Raw genomic sequence first — 16,973 nt, forward strand, 5'->3', positions numbered from 1 at the left:
CAGAGCAAAGATTATTTCATTTTCGTCTTTGTTTCCTCAGTATCTGGCATGTAACTGGAATGTACTGAATTTAAAGCTTTTCAATTAAATGACTGGGGAATAATAAAACTGATTTTTTTTGCATTAATAGTAAACTGATTCTTAACTGTCAAAATGTTGGCTTTACAGGATAATATTCTTTTAGAAGATTATTGAATTCTGATATTTTTTGTTTCAAAAATCAAATAGCATTGCCCTCATAAAGAAACTTTGCCCCATTCATAACAATTCTTCTTTTCATTTAGGAAAATCACTCATATTGGCTTTTATGGGATCTACATAATAAGTAAGTTAAGCCATTCATAACTGGATTAGGGAGCAATGTTGGGTGATCATTTCTGCTAATTATTTCTAATGCATAATTTTTCATTCATGCACTGTTCTCCCTTCCCACCTACTTGAGCTTCAATTAGCACTCAATTCAAAAACTACACTTTAAAAGAAAAAGGTCCTTCTGGATCAGATTGTTAATGTGTCTCAAATTACTCCCAGAAGTTACTTTGTGTTTATTTTATTGATATTTTGTACTCATTTGTCTATGTTGGTTGGTTGTTGTCCTTCCTTCTTGAAGAGGACCAAATGATATCTCTATGTTAGAGTCTAGTAACAGTGTGTCCAACTGGCTGATCAGACCAATACAAGCCCAGAATACTCTGCCACAGATGAGACACAAATAGTCCCTATGAACACTTGAGATAACTTCTACTATTTTAACACATCTCACATTTCCTTTGGGCTAATTCAATTCTGTTTGCTCATGAGCATAGCACCTTCTCTCATGAGGACATGCTATGCTGTTGTTTCACCCCAATAGAATGTATTAAGCATTTTAAGAGCAAGAACCATTTTCATTTTGGTCTTTGCATTCCCAAGCCTCTAGCAGCACATACTAAACACATAAATAAATGCTTTTGGAGTGGTTAGGCAATTGGGATTAAAAAAACTTGCCCTGAATCACAGAGGTAGTAAATGTCTAAGGTTGAATTTAAACTCATATTAAACTCCTGTCTCCAGTGCCAGTACTCTATCCCCTGTACCACCTAGCTACCTCATAATAAATGTTTTTTTTTTAATTGAATTGAATTTAGAAGTATTATTTACTACTCATATTATGAACACCAAAGCCATGAAATGTGGCATATATCCTCATGCCCAGTAGAAGAAATCTGGTAATGGATCTAAATTTTATTCATCCTCAAGTCCTATTTTTTTCATGTAGCTTTCTTTAACAAGTTCGCTCCACCTTAACCTCTCCCTTCTCTGAATTCCTTTTATACTGAAAATTAATGCCACCTAACTTAATACTTAATTGTTCTCCAGATATTTCAAAAAATCTGGTTTCTGAAGAGCTCCTTCTTTTTCATTCCTAACTTTCATTCTCTTCCTAACATTCCAGTTCTCTGCATGTGTGATGGATGGAAAAAACAGTGAGTCTGGAATACGAAGATCTGTGTTCAAATCTAACCTTTGGTTTTAGTATCACCATGACATTGAGCAGCTCACTTAAAAAATTTATATCCCAGAATTTACTCAACTATAAAATTATGGGGATGGCTTAGATCATCTCACTAACGCTCTTAAAATCTGATGATCTCTAATCAGGAATACTGTGATAGCCTTTAAGTAATCTTTCTACCTCAAGTCTTTCTAATTAATTCTTTCTATGGCTTCTAAATTAATGCTCTTAACAGATAGGTCAGATCACAATATTTTTTACTCAAAAAGTTCAGTAACTTACCATTGTCTACTAAGTATAAATTCCTTAGTTTGACATTCAAAGCTTTCTATAAATATGCCTCCTACTCATCTTTTGAGTCTTTTCTCATTTTACTGCCCTTCACATAACATGTTGATGTAAACAAAGGGGAATCATCTATTAAATGTCTCATCTTTTCTCTCCTCTATTCCTTTGCATTCTACCTAGTGCATTATATAATCTGCCTAGAATGTTGTTTCCCTTTTTCCCTTCTCTCCATCTTCACTTCTTGGTATTATACCTATCATTCAAGCTTTGGCTCAAATGCCAATTTCACCATAGTCTCCTTCTACTATGTTCAGTTGGAAGTGATCTCACCTTCATTTATTATGTGTATGTGTATAGTTTTGTACTCTTTTTCACTCATCATATTCTAATTTATATTCTATCTCTCACCCCCAGTAAATTGATTATAAATTTCTGGAGGACAGATACAGGGTGTTTTTTTTTTCTTTGTATCTCTCCAACATCTAATTTGCACACCCCTGACTCACTTAAATTCCATTTACTTGCAAGTCAAGACATCACCTTCCTGATGTCATTGGTTCTCTTCAAGAAGGAAAGATAAACAATCATAATATGCCACTAGATATAGTAAGTACTTAATAAAGTGTATTGAAGAAATGAATGGGAATGGCTATTATTGGTCTTGTTTCCCCAACTAAGTTATAAGCTTTTTTGATAGTAGGGACCAAATCCTGCATTTCTTTTTTGTCAAACCCAATGTCTAATATATATTGTGCTAGCTGAACATTGGACATACAAAAAGCAATTGTTGATTTATTAGAGATATCTGAGAAGATAAGACACTAATTTTAAAAACTAAAAGGAGTTAAGTGCCATCTTACTTGAAAGAGATGGACTGGTTGCATCCTATCCAATTCCAAGATTGTACATAAAGTGTAGAGAAACTATCCCAAGGGATTCTTTGTTTATTGTACCCTCTCTCACGAGTTCTTTCTCTGTGTGTCTCTTTCTCCCTAAGTGATTCTGTTTCTCTTTTTCCAGCTGCTAAATAGAGTGGGGTAGACAACTCTGCATCCCATCATGGTGATCTTTGTTTAATTTGAGATGAGTGTTACATTACTCATTGCTTTGGGTCCTCTTTGATCCATGAACATTTGCTTCTTTTATCCCCATGTAGTGCATACATTAGTGCACTAAATGTTTCTTGGCCTTGCTGCCTTTTAGATGCTGTCAGAGAGTATTTATTTGAGGAAGCAGATGGAAATCTTATTTATAACAAAATAATTAGTATTTGGTTGGTTAGAGTTTATGCTTTCGATATTTTGATAATTACACCAAAGGAGCATTGCTAAGATTGTGTATTGTCTCTTAAAGTAAACAGAGTGCGACAGTCTTTGTTTTGCTTAAATTTTTTGTTTGATCACTTAGTTTCCTAAAGTGATTTGAAGATAAAGGGAACAGAAATGAGAGTAGATACTTAAGTTTTTTGTTTTTTTTTTAATGAAATGATAAATACCATCTGTATAAAAAACTGAAAAGGTGTAGTCAAAATCATTTAAAATATATGAGAGGAAAAGAAGGTTTTGAGGAAACTATATGAATTTAAAATGAGGGGAAAGAACTTTGTAAAATTCATGCATATTCTGTGAATCTAAGTGGAGACCCAGAAGTCACTGGTGACTTTCTTACTTCCTTGGATCAGCTCTCATTATGTTTGTATTTTACAAGTCCAGGGATTTTCTCAATTCTAGGGAACCACCCTAACTCCTAAAAAGCTGTCTTAATCGTATGCCTGGACTAATTTTCACTGTATTGCGAAGGAAAGTATGAATTAAAAATTACACTTTCACTATTTCTTACTTGTGGAAATCTACTTTAAAAAGTTTCACCTATGTAAAACAGTTTTTCTAACAATTTGCCATCATTAAATATCATTTAAAAACTCTTGCTTCTCTACTAATCCTCTCTAAGTATTTTAAATACTTACCATGAAATCATAAACCTAGGGAAAAGTCAGGAACAGCCATTCTGCCATGCTTAGAAACTTATCCAAGTACTTTTCCCTCAATATGTTAATTATGTATTTTTAAATGACTTTTAAGATCATTTTCAAAGGTTTTTTATTTCTAATGTAACTATGGATATGTCTATGAAAATGTCTATGAAACATTTTGACTGAAATAATGAATCACAAATCCATTGAGGAAACTCAATTAATCAACAAATATCCATTTAAAATTAATTTGTGCCATGCCCTCTGTTGGGCATTAGGAATATAAAACTTTTAAAAGTAAACCAATTCCTATCCTCATGACATTTAGATTCTAATGAAAAAAACAGCATGTACATAGGTTATAAAAACATATCACACAAATCACTTGAAAAAACTAGATGAATATACCATATTTTTAAACAAAAATTTGATCTACTAATTTTATAAGTGTATAAGTTATAATGAAAAAATAATAATATTGACATAGTATAGAAATTTAAATTGGGACCAAAGACTATAATATAGTAGCTATAAAATGAATACAATATTATTTGAGATGGAAGAGTACTACTAGCTAGGAATCAGGAACAGCTTTATATAGAAGGTGATATTTAAGGAGAGTTAAAATAAATGAAAGACTCCATAAAACAAAGGTTTAAAAAAAAAAAGATTGTATTCTATGCATATGGAAAAGTCACTTCAAAGATACTGATAGGAGATGAAATGTAGTGCGAAAGGAACAGCAAAAAGGCCACTGTAGTTGGATTGTAGGGAATATAAAATATTCCCTACATGAATATGAAAGGGCATAATATAAAAGAAGACTAGAAAGGTGAGAAGGAACCAGCTTTGAAGAGCTTTAAAATACAGAAAAGTTGATATTTGATCCTAGAGGTAATAGGGAGCCATTGGAGTTTAGTGGGAAGGGAGGGGATGTGATTATATCTGTTCTTTTGGAAAACCACTTGGACAGCTGCTGAGTGGATTTTAGGAGAGAAAGATGACAGGGAGATCAAATAAGAAGCTTTTGTAATAGTCCAGACATGAGGAGATTAGGGCCAGAACTAGAGTGGTGATTGACTATAGAGAAAAGAACATACATAAAATTTATTAGGGAGACGAAGAAGCAAGATTTCCAGTGGGTTGGATAGAAGGGATGAGTGATGAGTCAAGGATGAACCTGAGGCTGTAAACACAAAAATGTTTATTTTGAGATGCCTAAGAGATATCTAGTTCAAAATGCCTAATAGTTTATGATGCAGGATTAAGAGTTCATGAAAGAGAAAACTGAACATATAAATCTAGGAGCCATTAGCTTTGAGGTAATTATTGAACCTGTGAACTCTGAACAGCCAAGTGAGGGAAAATAGAGAGAAAAGAGAAGATCACCCATGGCAAAGCTTTGGGTTATCAGGAATGACACAAAAACCCAGCAAGGTAAACTGAGAAAATGAACTGTTTTGACTTCATGAAGACCTATCCTTAATTCTCCCTGATTGCTTTTGCTTATATTTCTTTTTGTTATAATATACAACAAGAAAATACAACAATCAAAACAGGCAGAACTACCGATTCCTCGTCAAATCTACCTTTCATTCAGAGAGGTAAGAGAATACCCAAGAGAAAAGTGTTATGAAAACCAGAGAAAAGAGAATATTCAGAAGGGAAGAGTGGTGTCATATGCTGCAAAAAGGACAAAAAAGAATGAAAATTAAGAAGAGGGAGAAAGGGAGGGAGAAAAAGTGAAAAAGCACTTATACAGTGCCTAATCCTCCTATGTTACTGCCCTGTCATGACAGAGGGGCTTGTGTAGCTCAATGAAATTATGACTTGTATCATGCAGAATTACTCAAAACAGACATATTTGTCTGTGCATATGTTGTTTCATCCCAATAAAATGTCTTGAGACCAAGAACTATTTTCATTTTTTTTTGTATTCCCAAGCCTCTAGTAGCACATAACAGGCATATAATAAATATTATTCAAGCCTAAATTCACTCAAAAACTTTGCTAGCATATTTTTTGGTTTTGGATATACATGTTCAAATTCAGCCTCTGCAAATCACCATCTCTCTAGGATTTATTTTTTGTCTATTAAAATGGGACATTAATCGCTGCCTGCAAAGTGCTGTAAAAATTAAATGTGATTATAAGTATGAAAGTACTTAATTAGCATAATTCAGAGTATCATTATTATTTTTATTTCTCTTATCAATGGATATTTAATAGGAATAAGCAGTATGCAAGGCAGCATTCAAAAGGTAAATATAGACACAAACTTTGACTACAATTACAATTAGATACTGTATTCAGTTGTCTTTGCATTGAAGTTGAATAGATCTATCAGCCTAAGAGGAACCTTGAAAAGTCATTCAATTTAACCTGATTCCATTTAACACATAAAGGGAGATAACCTATATAGTAGCCCCAGTACTGGTGAAAGTAACAACAAAGAAAGTCTCAGATCTGTAGGGCTGTAAGATATGGAAGAAAGGTGCCCTGTCTTTCTAACTGGGGATTTAAGGACTATTGCAGGGTGGAGGGAAACTGACATTATTTCTCAGAGTACACACTGTAAAGTGTGGGCGTATAGACATAGATATAGATATAGATATAGATATAGATATAGATATAGATATAGATATAGATATAGATATAGATATAGATATAGATATAGATATGGGTATGTGATGCTCACAAACATGGACAAATGCACAGATATTCATATTTATGTGAGCATTTTTCCTGTCATGGTTTTCTTTTGTCTCTAGGGAGCAGAAAAAATTAAGTCACAAGTTAATTTCTATTGTGTCGTGGAGCCACTTGTCAGTCTGGTGAAGTCTGTGCACCTCTTACTAGAATAATGTCTTTAAATGCATAAAATAAAATACTTAGGATTACAAAAGAAACCTTTCAATATTTCTCATCTCTATAGGTAATCTCTCTGTCCTTATAGGTGACTTCAGCATTCTGTATCATTAGCAATCTTTATGAATATGCTAATTTCCCACTCATCCAGATTAATGTATCTTTTTTGTCATCTGTGTCTCCCCATCTGGGAAAATCCCTCTCAATAGAGGTATCAAAGGTGCTGAATTGTTATAGAGTTTGACTCATCCTTTCACTCTTATGTGTGACTTTTCCCCAGGTAAAAATGGAAGCCAGTAGATGAACTTTACACCCTGCTTTGTGACCTTAAATCTCCTGGGCAGAAAGCCCTTCCTTGCTTGGAACTTTAATCTCAAAATATTATAAATAATTCAAAGCCCCATTCTACTGGCAGGTCAATGCCCACTAAAGGAACAAGCAAACTTCATCAGCATTTTCCTAAGGAAACTTAGAGGAGACTAAACCATGATGAAAGAGAAACTGACAAACTGTCTGTGGACTCCTAAAGAGAAATCAGAAAAGCAAGAAACTGAGCTGTTTCCCCATCTTTGTCTTCTTCTGCTCTTTAATTCCTATGAGAAGAATTCAAGAGAGAGCCCCAAAAAATGAAGGAAGAAATTTGGGAATAATTTAACAAGTTTATAGCTAAAAAGATGTCAGAAGACAAGGGAAAACCAATATTTGGGAACAGAGGAGAAAAAATAATTTCTGTCAGATGATTTCATAATTTTGTGAACATATCACATTCATGATAAATTATTATTATTGTGGAACAGATGGATGAATCTCAATCATTATCCTATGATGGAAGATTAAACATTTTCTTAAGTTCTATTCATCAAATTAAGTCTTTCTTCATATAACAAAGGACAATATATCAATGTTGTCTATAGTTTTTATAACTTTAGCAAGAAACAATAAGTCATGATTTATGCCCTGATAGAAGTAAATACAAAAGAAGTTCTGGCCTATCCTGGCATCACTTAAGCACTGCATATTGCACATTCTGGTTTCTGAGCTTCTTTGCCCATTTTCCTACTTTTTTTACTTTCCCTTTCCTTCTCTTTTCTTCCCTTCCCTTTCTGTCTCTCTTTCTCAGTTTCTGTTCTGTCTCTCTGTGTCTCTGTCTCTGTCTCTTTCTCTGTGTCTGTCTCTGTCTCTTTCTCTGTTTTTCTCTGTATGTGTCTCTGTGTATCCCTGTTTCTTTCTTTCTCTGTCTGTCTGTCTCTCATAAACACACACACACACACACACACACACACACATACACACATACACACACACGCGCCTCATTATATTTTCTACAAATCATTCTTCTGTCATACTTCCCTATTTCTGTCAAAGATACCACCATTCCTCTAATCTATTAGTTTGTAAACTCAACACTATCCTCAACTCCTCATTCTCAATTATCCTACATATACAATCAATTGTTAAATCTTACTATTTCTACCTCTTTAACATCTCTTATGTTCAACTCCTTTTCTCTACTCACACAGCTTTTATCTAGACTACTGATATGGCCTCCTATTTGGTCTTCTTGCCTCCACTCTAGTCTATCCTCACCACATCATTCTTCTACTTTAGTAGATCCTTCAGTGGATCTTTAGTAGAAAATTTAATGGATTGTTTTTCTATGATAAAAACATAATCTCATAGATTTAGCTGTCTCTAATCTCTCTTTTTTGCCTCATTATATATAACTCCCCTTCTTTGATATTCCATGATCAATTCAATGTTCTTTTCTCTATTATTCATACTTGACACTTTATCAGACCAAATATATCCCGTCATTCCCTTTACATTATCCATACCTGGGATACATTGCTCATACCTGGGATATACTACCTTCTCAATTCCACCTTTTAACTTTTCTCTCTTCTAGACACAGCTCAGTCTCCATCTTTTATATTTTTCTAGTTCCTTCCCTTTAGATATCTTGTTCAACTACTTTGTATTTGTTTATTCTCTGTCTTTATTCTACACATACTCATATATGTTCTTGTCTCCCAAGATAGAATGTGAGCAAGAATTGTTTCCTCAGCAGCTATCATAGTGTTTCACACACACTATGTCCTTAATAAATGCTTATTGATAGAGTAATTGGTAGATCAAGGATTTGATTCTAGATCCTCTGAATCTAAACACATTTCTCTTTCTTACCTTTGATGCCCTAATTTTCTCCTAAACCATTTTTCCATAATGTAGCATCTGTTCTCCCACATGGAAAAAGGAAAGCCTTAAGAAGATAGGACTGTGGTTTTATTACTTCCAGTGTCCTGTTCCAGAGAAACAAAGACCAAGAGACTAAGTGACATCATTTAGTCCCTTCACTCTCTTTCCCATCTTCCCCAAATAGATTCTGTTTCAAAATTGCCCATTTTAGATTTATAAGGATTGATTTGGTTTTTAAGTCCTTCTAAGAAAGTGATTTCACAACCTCTAAGTTATTCCTTGTAATAATCCACATTATCTACAAATTCTTCATATACAACATTTTCATTTCTCCAGATTATATTGAAAGTATGGAAGCAGGGCTGTGCTAGAGCTGGCTCCAACTGGCTCATGAGAGTTGATTATTAAATTTTCCATGTGAATTTTTATATTCAGGAAAATGGCAAAGGATACACACAATGGATTGATTTATTGTTTTGTTGCTTGTTTAGACTTAAGGAAATGATGGAGAAAATTTTAATATCACAGATTAAACTTAAAAGAGTATTGTGCACATATCATTTTTTGAATTCAAAGTGTTGATTATTAAACATTTACCAGCATACCCCTCTGTATAAAATTCTGGATTAATGGCAAATGCAGATAAATACCATCTAGGGAGTATCATTATCAAAGAACTACATTACAATAAAATATAAGGCTGTTCAAAAAGAAAATATAAAAGGTTGATTGTTATTATTTTGCAAAATTTGCTGCAACACTTCCTCCTAAAGCAAACTCCTATGCCTTGTCATATTGTAATTTATAATTATTATATTTTATTATAATTATTGTATAATATATTTAATTATTTAATATAATTATATTATATTATAATAAATTATAATATTTATCCATCTATTTACATGCATATATATATTATATATATATATATATAAAGAGAAAGAGAGAAGACACATATACATGCATTTATATAGAAATAAAAATCCTCTTACTAGATTGGAAAATTTTTAGGGCCAAGCTTCCCATATTAGTTATATTTCTCTTGTCTACTTCCAGCACCTAACAATTACATAAAGGTCAAACTTAATCAGTAGTTTGTGAATGAATGAATGGCCACTGTCCAAAGGATAATATATCTGAATTGAGCTTTGATATGTCTTTTGTGAAAAGAAGTTGCTCTTTTAGATACAAGATCTCCAGTTAGTATATTGTGATTTGATTTTTAAACACATAAAAAAATGTTTCCATTGCAGAAACAGAATACCAACTTGTTAAAATTTATGGAGAAAATGTTTTTCCTTGTCAGTATATATAGAAACACTGTGCAAAGTTTTGAGGAAAGAAGGCAGAGTATGCTTAGTGACTGTGCCATGTGGAGAAGCAGCAAATGAAAATTAAACCTCCTCCTTTTTACATAGTTTGCACTGAATAGTTTTTGTTATTCCCCAAAAAAAAATTTCCTATTATTGCAACAGAATTTTGGACAGAGTCAAGATGACTGAGTGTTAGGGAGCAATATGGTAAGAGTCTTTGTGAAAAAAAAAAATTCTCCAAACAGAAAACGGAAATTCATTAGTTCAAATCCTGATGCAGAAATTTAGAAAAAAAAAATCACAGTGATTATTTGTTCAATCCAGCTCATCTTAGGAAGACAAATCGGAAGTTCTGTAGACATTGGCTACAAGGTTGGGACAGGAGCAAGTTGCAGGCAAGAGCCTTCCAGCACCCAAAGATAGAAACCAGAGTTAAGGAGATGTAAGATCTATACTAGGGCACCACCTCACTCATAGCAGGACACTGAAAAGAAGATCAATAAGAACTGCCAACTTTGCTTCCCACTATGCAGTTCTGGGTCACAGATGCAAACAAAACTGAAAAGGGGACCAGTACAAGGAAATGGTTAGCCATTGGCAGTGCATCAAGAAAAGAAGATGCTTCAGAAGCCAAGTGAGACCCCATGCAAGGTCTCATTGCTATCATCTAATATAGCCTTCACTAGAATAACCAGAGGAGGAATTTCACACTGAAGGAGATCCTACAACCAGCAGAGTTTTTTAGCTGGTTAATAGAGACTAAGTCCAGAAGTAATCTACTTTTGCTCAGATCCAAACCCAGTTCATGAATTTGCAATGCTCATTCTAGAGGGCAACAATCAGCCTTTGCCCTGGATCAAATTGCTCAATCCACCACAAATTTGCAGGTATCCAACCTGACCTTGAGATCCCAGAAAAACATAATATTCCATACCCCCCAAAAGTAGTGATGGTATCAGCTTCTATATGTGTTGCAGAGTTCAGCCCTAACATCAAGTCCAAAGTCAAGAACTGGGCTGGAAAAATTAGCAAACAAAAAAGGTCCCTACTATAAAGAGCTGTTATCCTGAGGAAAAAGCTCAAAATACAAAATTCAACGAACATTATTCCAAAACATTTACAAGCAAAGCCTCTGTGAAAAACACCGCTTGATCACAAACTCAAGTAGAATTATTAGTGAAGGCAAAGCAAGAGTTTTTAAAAAGAATAAACTTCTTCCATCCAAACACATGAATATATGTCCTCTCTAAACTCTAACATTATTGTGGGTCATAGTGGCAGTCCCAAATAAGGCTTGGGAGTGGTTTTGTTATGTCCTGATGATCTTAAGAATGTAACCAGAGGGCAAGATGTTTAAGAAGAAGCAAAATAAAATTTGTGGTTGTCTTTCTTTTTATTCGTGTTCTATTCTTTGTGATCTTATTTGTGGTTTTCTTGGCAAAGATACTGGAGTGATTTGTCATTTCCTTCTCCAAATCATTTTTCAGATTAAGAAACTGAAACAAAAAAAGAGTGAGTGATTTGCTTAGGGTCACACAATTAAATGTCTGAGGATTGATTTGAATTCAGGAAGACTCATCTTCCTGACTCCAGAAAGAGTCAGAGTATTCTCTATGAACTATGGTGCCACTTAGTTGCCAAAAAAAAAGGTTAGGGTAAATTACCTCACATAATCAGGATGCACAAGTAGGTAATTGTACAAGCATGAATTAGGGGGAGTGCTCAAACTTGAACTGCATTCTCAACTGAATTGATCAAAAGAAGGAAGAAGAGGAATCCATGAGGATGGGGATGGAATTATATATCATTCATTAGAGAAATAGAAAGGAATAGGTAGGCAAGGGAATAATAATTAAATAGAAAGTCCTAAATAAACAAATTTTAAATATATATAAAATTATGTATAGCTCTTTTTGAGGTGGTAAAGAATGGGTACTCATAGATTGAGGAATTGTTAAACAAGTTATGGAATAAGAATGTGATGGAATGCTATTGCACTGAATTCCTAGCAGTGTGATGATCAACTATGTTTCCAGAGGATTAAAGATGAAACATGCTACCTATATCATGATAGAAAGATGAAGGACTCAGAATGCAGAATGAGACAATTTTTTCTGACATAACCAATAAGGAAGTTTGTTTTAATTGATTTTTTATATCTTATCTTCTCAGTTGATGGAGGAGAGTGAGAAGGGTGATATTGAGATTATATATTTATGTATATGTATATATATGTACATATACATATATATGTATCTGTATTTTCTTTTTAAAAAGAAAAGTAGTAGTGATCTGTTCTTTGGGGAGTAGGGGCAAGTTGTTTTCAATCATTAAAAATCTACTTTATCTCCCTCCAATTTCTCCTTCAACCACAGAGAATGAAAAACAAAACTCATATTACAAACATGTACGGTTAAACAATATATTGTGTCTATGTAACCCTCCAAAAAGTCTCATTCTACATTATGATTTCATTACAAGTCTATTAGGAGAGGAGCAGCATGTCTCATAATTGCTTCTCCAGAATCATGATTCATTATTGCATTGCTTAAAATTCCTAAGTCTTTTAAAGTCACTTGTCTTTACAGTATTTTTGTTATTGTAGATATGGTTATTCTGGTTCTGTTCACTTTACTCTGCACAGTTCGTACAAGTCTTCCCAAACTATCCCTTTCAACATTTCTTAAAGCAAAATAATATTCTATCATATTCCTGTGCCATAACTTGTTCAATCATTGTCTAATTGATGAATATCACCTCAGTTCCTAACATCTTTGGCACTACAAAAAGAGCAGCTATAAACATTTTTACAGCCATTGTGAGTTTGTTTTGTTTAGGATTAATCTCTCCTTGATCTATTTTCTCTTATTCCCTTTTCAATTCTGCTCATTTTCCTGTTAAGGGAAGTGTATTTCTTTACCCACTCTGTAGATGTTTATTGTTTTCTTCTGACCAGCGCAGAGAATGAGATTCAAGTATTGTCCACTTGTAATCATTCCTCTTTGTTTGCATGGATTTTTACTTGTGCACCTTTTTATGTGAGGTAATTTACCCCATCCTTCCCTTTTCTTCCATCTACCATAGTATATTCTTCTTTCCTTCCTTTGACATTTTCCTTTTAATAAATATCATTAAAACATAATAATTACTGTTATGCTTTCTGTCTGATTAGATTTTTCATATGATCCTTGATGATGATAAGGTTCCAAAGAGGCATATTTATCATTTCCCCATATATATAAACTGTTTATCTTTGTTTAGTCCTTTATGTTGTCTACTCATATTTGACTTTTATATTTCTCTTGTCCTGTTTTTGCTTTTAAGGGTTTCTATGAGGTTCTGGTCTTTTCAGGAATACTTGGAAATCCTCTATTTCCTTCTATTTCATTAACAATCCATTTTATGCTCAGTTTTACTGAGTAAGTTATGCTTAATTGCAAGCACATATCCTTTGCCTTCTAGAATATCATATTGCAAGCTGATCTCAGACACTTAACACTTCCTAGCTTTGTGACCCAACTTCATGGATTCCTCTCCTTCCTTCTTTTGACCAGTTCCGTTGAGAATGCAGTTCAAGTTTATTTATCAAGTCATTTAACCCCAACTGCCTCAGAAAAAAAAGGAAAGTGTATTTCACAAATTTAACTATAAGATTTTATCAAGTCTGATCATAGATCATTAATAAATGAAAATTAGGAAGACCAAAAAGAGTTATAAGAAAATATATTTGCCAGTGTTTCTATAATGATTTTTTGGCTATTAATCTCATAGAACTATTACCTTTTGGACTGTAGTAACATCAATCTTTAATCTATCCAGCAAATATATGGACATAGCATCCAAGGAAATAAAGAATATGAAGAATGTGAAGAAATGAAGAAAATGAAGAATGTGTGGAACAAGTAAAGTGCATACCATAGAAATCTATACTAACAACAACATTGTTTTAAAAAGAAGGGTAACTTTCAAGATATCCTAAAGATAAGAAGATACTAAATTAGTGGAAAATATTGTAAATCAAAATATAAACCTCCCAAAAAATATAAATGAAAAAACAAGAGCAACTACTGGCTTACAAGCATATTTTCTCATTGACACAGAATCTTTGTGGAATAAGGTCATAGAAAGATCATACAGAGAGAGGAATATTTTCTTTGAGGAAAATATAAGAAAATATGAGCCTAACGAAGTTTTCTATAAGAGAGTATGTCTTCATAAACATACAGTTGACTATAAGTGTAAGGAACATAGATTCTGTCTCTTATTGTATGTTGGTTGTAAAAACATTTGACAAGATATTTTGGTATTTTTGTATATTGACTATAAAAATAATGCTTTTGACAAAGTATTTTGAAAAAGGTCAATCTTAAAAGCCCTCTTCGCATAAGGTACCTTTATATAAGTTAAAATAATAAAAGATTATTTGATAAAGGTGACTATGATGCAACTTTAGTTAACCACCCTCTGATTACAAGTATAAAGCAAAGCATAAAACAGAGAGAAATATATTTACCTAAGGTGCTTCCTATAACCATTGTGATGTAAGGCTCAAAGTCTATGAGGGGGAAAAATGCCTCCTTAAGGATGTCAAGGCTTCCTAATAGCCTTATTTGCAGGTAACACTATGCTGATCACATCAAGCCCTGGAATTCCACGAGGTCTTCTCAAAGAATCTACGTTAGCTGCAAAGAAAATGACTACTAGTCCTCATACAAAAAAGCAAAAACATGAAAAATTTCTGTTTCAAAGAGACTCATGATAGAGGACCTGTCCATGTGGAAGAAGACACATGTGGAATAAGACGAAAATAGCCTATGGTCAAGTTTGAGTGGAATTCAGTTCAGTTCAGTTGTCTTTTGTTCTTGAAGAGGACCAAAATGGCATCACTATGTTACCAGTCCAACTGTGACTGATCAGATCAATACAAGTTCAGAATGCTCTGCTACAGCTCAGACAAAAACAGTCCCTATGAACACAAAAGAGAGTAAAGGAAAATAAGATTGCAAAGATATGGTGGAATCCAATTGTGAAGGCTCTAAATGCCAGTTTAAAAAGTTTGTATTTTATCCTCTAAGTAATGGGAAACACTGAAAGCTTTGGAGTATGTTATCAGCTCTTGTACAAATCTGATACAAATCTTGTATCAGATTGACATCTGGGTACAGGATGGGTTAGAGAGGGGGAAAAAATGAAGTAAGTAATACTATATAAGAATAATTCAGATAAGGGATTATATTGCTGTTAAAAAAGGTGGTGACTGTATGTGGAGAGAAGGGAACATATTTTTTTAAATTGGGATAGTAGAATAGACAAGACTTTAATTAAAGGGTTTTTAAACATCAAGTATGTGTTTTTTCCATGAAGGATTATACTCAATTTTTCAAGAAGGTTACTCTTTGTTGTCATCCTATCTCCTTTGCCTTCCAGAATACCATATTCAAAGCTCTCTAATCCTTTAACATTGAAATTGTTAGATCTTGTGTTTTGCTGACTGTGGCTCTACAGAGAGATAAATTTGGGATTTGGGTTTTTATCTGGAGTGGAGAAAGAAGGAAAATTGTAATTTCCTGTAATTGAGCTTGTTGAGCACAGGATCTGGGATTGGAAGGAAACTCAGAGGTCATCTAATCCAACTACATTATTTTACTAATAAGGAAACTGAGATTCAAAAAAGTTAAATGTTTTCCAAGGTCCCCAGGTAGTGAGAGTCAGAGTGGGATTTTAACCCAATTCCTTAAATTCTATAGCCAGTGCTTTTTCCTGTCTAATATGAGCTCAAGATGCTATAGGATAGCCAGTTAGAACTATCTAGAAGAAAGTTATTGATTCAAAACTTAAACCTCAAACAGGGCTAAGCACTTGATATTTAAATTTACCCTAACCCTAAATAATAATAATTGAATACAGAGGAGCTGATATGATCACCATCAGAAAGTGTAAAGGAAAAAAAAATGAAGAGGGACCAGGACAAATCCCTTTGTCATCCCCACATAGGAATTGAAGATGACTGATAATCCAACAAAGGAGCAACCAGACAAGTATAAGAATAACAAGGAGAAAGTAATTTAAGGAAACCCAGGGAGGAGAGAAGAGAAGAGGAAGAGAATGTTCAACAGGAAGAGGAGTAGCTTTTATAATGAAGATGATGAGTTCTATTTTGGGCATGTTTAATTTGGTGAAATACTCAGGTATAGGAGACCAGGTTGTAATTTGCCCCAAAAGTAAATTTCTTTGGATAAATCATTTTATTGGTTTATTTGTCATTTATCTTTTTCTTCTGAGACAATGTAGATATAGCATTCAGGCCAATTCAACATGGATTTATTAAGGATGTGCTCTGTGGAAAACACTATGCTAAGCTCTAATGATTCAAAGACCAAAAAAAAAAAAAAAAAAAAAAAGAAAAAAGAAATAGTGCCTGGTGTTGAGGATTTATCCTAATACTAACAGATTTACAAATTTACACAAATAATGACATAAAAGGTATTACAGACAGAAAGAGAGCACTAAACTCCAGGAAGATCAAGTTTCTGTAGAAGGTGGCAACTCAATGGAGCTGGAGGAAGCCACTAATTCTATGAGGAGAATAGGCATTGTAAACAAAACAATCCAAAGTCATGAGATGGAACATAGCATGCCAAGTTCAGGACATAGGCTAATAGGAATTAAAAGCAATAATATGAAGTCATGTAGGCCCAGATTATGGAGGACTTTAAATGCCAGGTGGAAGAATTGAGATTTTTATGCTAAAATCATTAGGAAACCACTGAAAATGTATAAATGAGAGGAAAGGGTAATGTGGTCATACTCCATGTTTTAGGAATCCTATTTTAGTAGC

This window comes from Sminthopsis crassicaudata, chromosome 3, assembly GCF_048593235.1.
Source record: "Sminthopsis crassicaudata isolate SCR6 chromosome 3, ASM4859323v1, whole genome shotgun sequence".
Taxonomy (NCBI): domain Eukaryota; kingdom Metazoa; phylum Chordata; class Mammalia; order Dasyuromorphia; family Dasyuridae; genus Sminthopsis; species Sminthopsis crassicaudata.